Raw genomic sequence first — 10,442 nt, 5'->3', positions numbered from 1 at the left:
AGGAGAGAGGTATCCATAGGAGAAATATCCATAGGAAAGGTATCCAGAAATGAAAATTATCCAGATGAGAAGTATCCATAGGAAAGGTATCCAGGAATAGATGAAAATTATCTAGAGGAGAGAGGTGTCCAGATGAAAAGTATCCGGAGGAGAGAGGTATCCAGAGGAGAAGTATCCTTTAGAAAGGTATCCAGAGGAGAAAGTAACCAGAGGAGAAGTTTCCATAGGAGAGAAGTATCCATAAGAGGGAGAGGTATCTGATGGAAAGTATCCAGATGAGATCCATTCAAAGTACCCATAAGAAAGGTATCCATAGGAGAAGTAACCATAGGAGGTATCCAGAGGAGAAGTATCCATAGGATAAGTATCCAGAGGAGAGATGTACCCTGAGAGTATCCTGGAGAGAGGTATCCAGAGGAGAAGTATCCGTAGGAAAGGTATCCATAGGAAAAGTAACCATAGGAAAGGTATCCAGAGTAGAAGTATCCATAGGAGAGATGTACCCAGAGGAGAAGTGTCCATAGGATAAGTATCCAGAGGATGGTATCTAAAGGAGAGAGGTACCCAGAGGAGAAGTATCCAGTGGAGATATGTACCCAGAGGAGAAGTGTCCATGAAAGAGGTATCCATAGGAAAGTAATCCATAGAAAGGTGTCCACTGAGAAGTATCCAGATGAGATCCATTCAAAGTATCCATAGGAAATGTGTCCAAAAGAGAAGTATATTTACATGTATATGTAGGTAATACTCAGGAAACACATATACAGATATATATTTTTTATGAAATTGTAAAATTTCATATTTCGTGTGTGAAAATAAAAAACTCTCATGTTTATTAAAAACCCGTTACCGAAGAAAAATCATCCTGATTCGAGAACTCGTTCTATAAATGTGGGTTTACACGTTTTTTACCAAATTTTATCAAACATTCACACACTAGGCAGAGAATATAATCAGGCGAGGTATTAAATGAAGCTCATAATATACTATGCCTAGTCATTCTATAGAACGCCTGTTAGAACTACAAGTAGATTATAAAATACACTGTAGTAGGGCTTTTAAGATACAAAATTTTGTATTATTCTAAAGTACCTTATGAGACTTTTAATTTCTTTTTGTGCATCTTATCTAATCTAAGATGATCCAACCTTAACAGCTAACCTGACCTGGCTATACACATAATATATCAACGTTTTAAAGTAGGGAAATGTTATTTTTCGGACAAACATCTTCATTTTATAATTTGCCTAACACACCTTTAGGCATTCCAAGGGATGCCTAGGCATAATCCACAATAGGCCGACTTGTGCAAAGTCTATAAAATCATATTCCTACTCCATTGCATTCTTTGCCTAAAAGCTTCAGGCAGTGAATGTCTAGTCATTCTATCAAATGCCTGCATTATATAATTTTTCCAGTAGCATGTTAGATTACCATGAGACCTACGGTATTTGAATATTTCCCATGTGGAAAATTCAATTATACTGGTAAACAGTAGTGCGGTTGATTTCTAATTAATTTTAATCAAATCAACAGTTAAGTAGTAGACATTAATCAATATAAAATGTGGCCAACCAAACAAATCAACATGTAATTTTCTAATGTGAAACATAAAACGTAAACCACTACGCCATTTACTCCAACTTAAGCATTAAAAGAGTAAGTTTAATCCTAAATGCTGGTCGCCAAAAGTAAAAAGTAACTTGGAACCTTTCCATGGCCTGATTTACTCCAACACTATTTCAAATTGCGGTGGCTGGTTCCAACTTTTATCTATTATATTCGAAGCAATAAATTTCCCATTACATCACAATTTATTTACTTACCACCGTACTAGCATTTTATCATCGGTTAGCAAATACGTTTACGGTTTTGTAGATAAACGTCAATATGTGTTCACATAAATATTTTCTACAAAAAATGTATTACATGAAGTTGAACATAAAAATACAGCCTTACTTGCAATTCAGTCATTATAAAAAACAGGTTTATATTATGTTAAGCGATAAAAATAGTCCGTAAAAAATTGTTGTTGTTGTTGTTGTTGTTGTTGTATTGTGTTGTTTAACTATTGCTCTCGACAGATATTTATTTACAAAATAAATCTCTATACAAAATTAACATCTTTATATGTGCTTTTTCAATCGGAACAAAACACACCGTCGACCCATTGTTTTTTTTCAAGTTTTCACAGTTGTGTAACAAGTAGTTTATTGTACCTGATAAGCTTGGTACTTACTTTTTGTCTTAAAATTCAACATCATCATCTGTTAAAGTGACTTTAGGCTAATCTCAAAATAATAAATCCTATGTATTCTATAATACTCCTGTAGAGTAATTTTAATATTAATCAAAACTTTCAACATCAATTTACGACAAACCCAACTAAAATTGTAAAAGCTTTTGATCCGTTAATTCTACACCATCGTGGGTTGTGTTTTTTTTTTTTTTTTTTACTTTCAATCAAAATCGTAAAAGAAGTTTTTTATAAAGACAAGATCTTTTCTGTTTTAATGTTTTTTTTTTACAGGAAAAATCAACATAAATATAACCTGGGGTTACCATGGATTAGTACTCTCAAACCAAATTTCATGCAGATCAGACCACAGGTATAGTCTGTAAGCCTATATCTGTTCACGTTCACACACACACAAATATTTCAAGTCACTTTGCACAGTGCACATTGCGGACATTATGGGAAAGAGTACAAAGGACAGGTTATGGTATTTTCTAGTTTTAACTCACGATGGGAATAATTCAAGGGTAGGGAGGCCAGTGTTATTCATATACTGTATAGGTAGCAAATTTACCTTAATTTCGTTAGGTGATTCCTAATACCTCCTCTAGGGTTGATGAAGATCGTATCGGTGACTGTCTGCTGAAACTGCAGTCCGGACATATCAAACAGTGGCTATAGTAGTAGCCAAATGTTAATTGTTTAAGTTTTTTCTAAATTTTCGTTTGTGCTTGTTTAATATTTTGATGATTTTTTTTATAAAACTAAAATATACATTGGTATTCCCGCAATTGTGAGGTAAAAACTATAAAATACCCGTGGCATGTCTCTTTCCATAGATATATACTCATAGATATGCATATGATAGCATATCATTTATACGTCCACAACGTTCCGGACTTAAAATATTTTTAGGGACCAGTGAAGAAAACAGAATTTAAAAAAAATCTTAGGCGTCAGTAATCCCTAGTTCAGAATTGCCGATTTAATCATGTGTCCGCAATGTTCCATGTCCGCAATTGCATGGAAACCGAGTTTCCTACTAAAGAAGTGTCACACGGGATGTTTTACACGTTACAGCATACTTCTACTATCAATATTATAATCTGGTCGAATTTAAATCTGTTCGTCTTAGTATATGACGAGTGTTTAGTGCCCCTATGCAGAAGATTAACTATCTACTATTCACTAGCTTTAATAATAATCCTTCAAGTTCAAAACTTTAAAAATCTGATCATTTGACAGTACAAAAGGTATTTAATCTTTAATTTGCAAAGTATAGGGACTAAAATTGGTCGAATCCTGTAGTTAGTTTCTCTGTAACTTTAACGTGGTTCCCAAAATATCAATAAAATCTTGAGCTACACCTCCATATATTCAGCTTTTAAAAAGTATGTAACAGTTCAATCGATAAAATAAGTAGGACAACATTTATACAAATTGTAAAAGATTACTAAGCATTATTCTAAAATATTAAACAGGAGTTTTATAACTGCAACAAATAAACCAATAAACTGGAAGCATAAATGTAATAACTAATGTATTAAACATCATTGTTTAATAAGGAAGGTTGATAACTTTATTGAAACTAATTAGCTGATTGAAACTTATTGGCTTTACAAAATTACCCAAAGTAGAGGTATATTGTGTTTGGGATGTTATAACACAGATGGTTAATTAATTTGGAAATAATGAATCCATTGCTTGATTAACTTCGAAATAATTACGTATCACAAACATACCTAGGGTGATTACGGAGCTAATTGAATCATTTCTTCCTCAGTGTACCGTGGATGTTCATAATGTAATTATTATCTGTTATTGCTACGATTAAGCTGGTATTAGTGAAGCATGTTTTCAACAAAAAACAAAGCTAGGAATCGGAATAGAAAATATTAACTTGGTATGACTCTATTATGCATTGAAAAAATTTCTTACTCCAAATGTGTACTTTTTACGTTTTCTTTATGAAAACCCAACAACACGATCTTTGGTCCTTTCTTTGGAAAGGTAGTGGGATATATTTCCATTTTTTTAGCTTAAATAACTTCAAAATGGCTAATTCTATGAAAAAATGTCAACAAGAAGAACTACAGTGGCTATGGTATATTTCTTTCTACCCTAGAAAAAATAAACAAATTAAATAGTAACAGCTTTGTGAGCTTAATATTCTCATGCAGTTTGAAATATACAGGTAGTCCATAAAACACGTTTCAGGACTTTGGGAAATGAATCTCATACTAAAAGGAAGAAAAAAGTGTATGTAAAGGTATGTCCGAAAATGCATACCTAGTTTCCACCTTTTTGTTTTTTATAAAAATATATTTGTATCTGGTAAGTTTTTCGTTAGATGATTATGAAATTTGGTAACCATGTTAACATACACAAGGCCTATAATAGAAAAAATAACAAAGTTTTTCCGATTGTAAATTTCAAAATGGAGGCCGTTTCCATTTTTTTTACTTAAATAACTTCAAAACGGCTAATTCTATGAAAAATGTCAAGAATAATTTTCTTTATCATTTTCAATTCCCTATCAAACGATACCAGGATCAAAAAGATCGGACAAAAGATAACTGAAATATAACGTTAGTTTTTTGTGTAACTTTTACAAAAGTTTTACACAATATTTAAAATCTTGGTAGTTATGACCAAAACACATAATACGAGGAAATAATTTATGTTACACTAATACCACTAACTCTCATTAAATGTTACCCTCTATTGTTTCCTTGTCAACACATGTTTGATTGATCGAATCGGATGCGGTATCGATATCACCATGATACTCCGATATATTTGTTTCGCTTCCGTTGATTATTGTTTGATAAGCTGAAATTTAATGATAGTACTTTTATTATACTGTGATATTTTTTCGATAATGTAACAAAAGTTCATGCTGGTAACGGTGTTCATCTAAAATATTTATGACCTATCTAGTAATCTAATACGAATAGTTTGATTCCATAACCTAAAAGTATATTTTAGAACTACTGTCATTTTTGACTCGGTTGTCCGATTGAGATCGAGTTTGTGGCATTGTGTTTTAATAACAAAGATTTTTTAATGTGCATACCAACCACACTAATATGTAAGATTTCTATTACTCTAAATTCGGGGGACGTTCCCGACAGAAAACTGATAGTTTCCTTCAACAATTTGGTTTTATGTGTCATTTTGATTTACTAAATACTTTTTATTTATCTGTTATCATTTAGAACACAGGACATTATTTACACTTTGTATAACATACAATAATGTGTACTTTCAGTTTAACTGGAAAAAAGCATTTTTGTGTATGGCGAGTGCTAAATTATATTGAGGCACTCTATCGGTGGCTTGCTATGTAGATTATTATTCTATAACTGGCAGCAAAGCTAACAAGGAAATTATATGTCTAGTTCTTACCACAACAGATGTTACAGTAAAACAATTCAGAGCCACCTGCTTAAACAATTCATTCTCCCATAGCATGTTTATCTTGGTTTGGTATTTATTTATTTTAAAAATAGTATTCCCTCTTGATTGTTATAGTGGTTTTGATAACTTGCCTTAACATTAAAAGACGATTTACAGTGAATTATCATATAATTTCGTACGTACTATGATCAATGTTAAAACACGGTTCTATTGGTCTGTTAAAAGGGCTTTTCAAATAGTGTTGGACACAAGTTAAGCACAAAAATATCAGTTTCAAATCAATTTTAAAACCCCAATAACAACAATAGTCTTATAGTAGTTTTATTTATCTATTACTATTTTAAATTAGTTTATTGTGTCCCATAACTCAATCGCATATTGTGTAAGAGTATTATTTAGATGTGGTTGTTATAAAAATGATATACTAGTATAATCTAAGTAAAAAACAAACAAGCTCTCATTCATTTCTTGTAAGTGAATGGAGCATTTCCATATGCGTAATTAAATTCTAAACTCTGTTCATCCTTCTAAGAAACTAATAAGTGTCTCACTCTTTTTTACAAACGATTAAATTAAATTAAATCAATGACAATTGTTCAGCGTTGGTTCTTTATTATGATAAAACAAACGCAAATCGTTTGTATCTGTCATTTTCTATTTACGACCAGTTAGCAAATTAATTATTCATATATAGTTTTGCAATCCTTCGTTTGGTAAAGTATAGAGTCTTTGTTTTTTTTTCTACATGTTTAAGATTCCCAAGATGTGCTCAGTGCGATGTCTCCTATACTTGCATGTTTTTGGGATACAATGCTGGACAATCAATGATGCTAAATTTATGCTAGAAGAACAGTCAGTGGAAGGTAACAAATATTATAAATATTTGTCTCATTATGAAGTTATTTTATAAAACAGTCTAATTTAATATTCACATTTTCGTTCCTAATTATCTGATTTGCAAATTAATATCTGCTTTAAACATGTGTAACGATTGGAGCCTTAACTACTCTATTAACTAAGATAAGAAAAAAATTGTTTCCTTCATTTTGTAACTTTTTTGTGGATCTTCAGTTTTTACTTAAAGCTTAATCGAGTGGTTTATACTTTCCTTACATTAAATATTCACCAGTAAGAAAACGAATATCGATTTCTCCATTAATGAATAGTAAAATGTTGTTTATTAATCTTAAGTTGTACTCTACTGGTATAAAAATATACCTTATAGCCTACTATCTTTTAAATTTCAATTTATGTTTAATTTCATAAAACTTTATCCTTAAAACATGTTTGTGTGAAAAAAAAACTAAATACAGCAAATTAATTGCCAATATACCATTAAATAATATTTTTTAATCAATATTAGATGCATAGTTAGTGGCAGGTATTCAATATTCTATACTCAATCAACATATTCATCATTCAAACCAACTACTTAAAATTGATTTATCTTTTTACAGAACATTATTAATAACTAATAATAATCTTAAGCATTATACATTCAATAGTCCTGGTCAGGTTGTTTTCACATACATCAGGACATACAGATAACATTTCTATGCGTACCATAGTAAGGAAATAACACACTATTAAATGGACAGAAGACCTTATAAGATGATAAATACATTAAAAATACGACAAGGTAAAATAATCAAGGCCAGTCTTTTCTCTTAAGTTTCCAATAAACAACCATCCCTTTCTTTTTCCCAGTAACGCCTCTAAAGTCATACGGACTTTCAATGGTCCAGGCCACGATTACAAATTGAAAGAAAAGGACGTCAAGAAAGCATTTAAAGAAGCGGCAATGCTCCTTCAAGTAATAACTTCATGCATATCGACAAAATGTTGATCAGTCCCATCCTTCAACTGAAGGTGGGCACCTTCTCCGCCTTCAAAGCTATTGTTACCTTCTTCTGGTTTGTTTACGAAATTATGAAAAACAAGGAACCGTCCAAATTCACTGTGATGTTGCCTCACCCTGCTAAAACAAAAAAAGGAGCAACCATCGGTCGCCATCTTGCCAGTGGTGACGTCATCATACGAGCTCCGTTATGACTATGATGATCTCTTCAACGGCCACGTGTCCAATAATTATACGCAGCATTTAAATATATGTTTAGTTTAACCCTGCCTAACCATCACGTTAGGTGGTAACAGGAGTGTCTGTCTATAGACAGGACAAGAAATAATATACGTATACTTTTTATATTTTTTTATAAAAGTTATTATTATCATTGTAATATTAATTTATTCATTTTTGTTATGCTCATTGCTTTTGTAAATATTTATTAGTGGTAAATAAAATATGTATGCAACGCCTTTATCATTATAGTAGAGAACCATCCTCCTAAGTGGTACTAAGTTTTATTTTAAGTATTTTTGTAAGGGCTCATGTTTAATCAATGTATTTTTTTAGATCGTTTACTTATAATATTTTACAGTAACTAGGGCATCGTATTTTTCGGACTTATCGAATGCAGAGACTGTTGTTCTCGTGCGAGTCATATCACTTTTTTGTTTACTGATTAGGTGACGATATGACCTAAAGTTGGCTCCAAACCAGAATGGCTTAAATGTCATTGGTGGTTGCCAGAGTTTCAATCAGAGAATCCAAGACAGAATTTCTACACTCAAATTATGATTACACCAACAAATGATTACACCAACGGTTTAACCACAAAAAACTTTTAAAGAACTTATTTTTCTTACTTTAAAAAAACCACCATTTTGAATTTTTGGGGGGTTTAAATAGAAACTTGTAACTTTTTGAAGTTTTCTGAGTGGTTTTGGGCCAAGTCCTATAATCGTGCCAAATATCAGGTCACTAGCTCTTCTAGAAGTATGTTAGAGTTTGTATAAATTAGATTGACTTGTCCATATCTATGTCGATATTTCTATTAATTAATTTTAAATTGTTCTTTTCTGTATAAAAAATATATATATTTATATAATCTTTTTCTATTTACGTTATTAAGTACTCGTCATTTCAAACTTAGGAATGTCCCAAAGTTAGATGTGATTTTGCAGAGGAATAAAGTTGGTAGTGTTTTCACCTCAAAGGTTTAATTAAACGCTCCTGGGTTTGAAATTACGTTTCAATTAGAAGGAAGACTCAATTTATGTACAGAGTTGATGTTTGGATACAATAGGAAGGTAGGGGAGAGAAGACTTTTCACTATCTAATGGAAACTTTGTTTTGAACTGTAAACTCATATGTCTTCTTCCACTTTTCCTAATACTAAAATCGTACAGTACTCTTGAAACAAAGAATATTTACACTATGCTTTCTCCAACAATCAGCTCAAATCGTATTGACTGTTTACTATTTTTAATCAAATGGTTACCCTTAAGAACTTAATTATTTGAGAAATCTATGAGTATGGGAAAATAATGCTTTTATTACAATCCTTTATATTTATAGCCATGCGTTGAACTCTTAAAAATATAATCGAGTTGGTGTGTTGTTTTGATTTGTGTACAACGCAAACTGATTTTCGTCTTTTAATAAAATAATTCATTTTGTCATTTCTGAATTATAGTTTTAAGAAATCGTCCGTGATATTACAATCGTTGGTGAATCGCGTACAGTGATGATGACAATGTACCCACCACAAAACATCACTATACGCCATTAATTTCAAACATTTTTTGTGATCATTGAGAGTAGGCTTCGCTTGGTCCAAGAGCTAATAGGTACGATAGAAATGTGGTTTGGTTCTAGTACAATGCATTTTAATACTGTCATCATTAAAACAGGAGTCTATTCAATTCATATTCGAAGGATATTTTTTCCCTAGGAAGCTAGGCACGAGCCCGGGATTGTTTTTCACATGACTTCACGCTAGACCTCGGGAATGATGCGGCATTATCACTTAGATACAATCCATTGATGATGTGGGGGGATTTAAACCCGGGACCTCTAACCATATCACTTAAATTTACACCCATCATGTATTCCCATTCTGTTTTAAATACTCACTTAAAGGTGCGTAGCTGTCTCGACGAATTGATACTTGAATATACATTAGTTTGAACATGATAGCATTTATTTATGTTGTTTTTAAATGATAAAAAGTGGAGAAGATAAAGTTTTGATAGAGAGATCAACCCAGTGTAATAAGCAAACATCGCTTGGAGCTAGTGAACCCTCGAGCTACTACGAACATCAGAACTCCTTACTGATAACTTTTATGTGTCCTTTCTCTGACGCACTCTACTTAAAGTTTTCAAAGAAGTCTTTGCAATGGGAAAGTTCTAAACTAATCAGAGTGTTTAGATAGTTTTGATTTTGGCCTTGGTTTTATTATATTAATGATTTCGACTTTGACAAGTTAATAACAAATGCCTGTTTACTATTAAAGTATTAATGAAAATACACAAATAACTGACGTTATGAAACTTAAAATAATATTCAAAATCCAATTGAAGACTGTAAATATAATCAATAATACTATATATTTCGGTCTTTAGTTTTAATATGCAAGTAAATAATTTTTTTTAAAGTTTTGTATAACGACGCAACTGGCCGGATTTGTAAGTCTGGACATGATTATTTCTTTGCTTGTGGGGACCTCAAAACGAAAAAGTAAATCGGTCCTGGGTCCAGGTCTTACCATGAGACCTGCGATAATAGTTCATTCCCAATAAAGGAAATTGTTAAAAAAGGAGGCGTTGATTTATTACAACGTTCTTTGTCACTGTTCATTTATTCATTGTGTTTTTGATTGCAATTTTGCTACTTCTTAAAACATATAACATATAATAACTATTTCATATAGAAATAGTAAGG

Source organism: Macrosteles quadrilineatus, unplaced genomic scaffold, assembly GCF_028750875.1.
Source record: "Macrosteles quadrilineatus isolate MER2022 unplaced genomic scaffold, UCM_ALF_1.0 Scaffold_6__1_contigs__length_79288215, whole genome shotgun sequence".
NCBI classification, from domain to species: domain Eukaryota; kingdom Metazoa; phylum Arthropoda; class Insecta; order Hemiptera; family Cicadellidae; genus Macrosteles; species Macrosteles quadrilineatus.
This window is presented reverse-complemented; position numbering follows the sequence as displayed.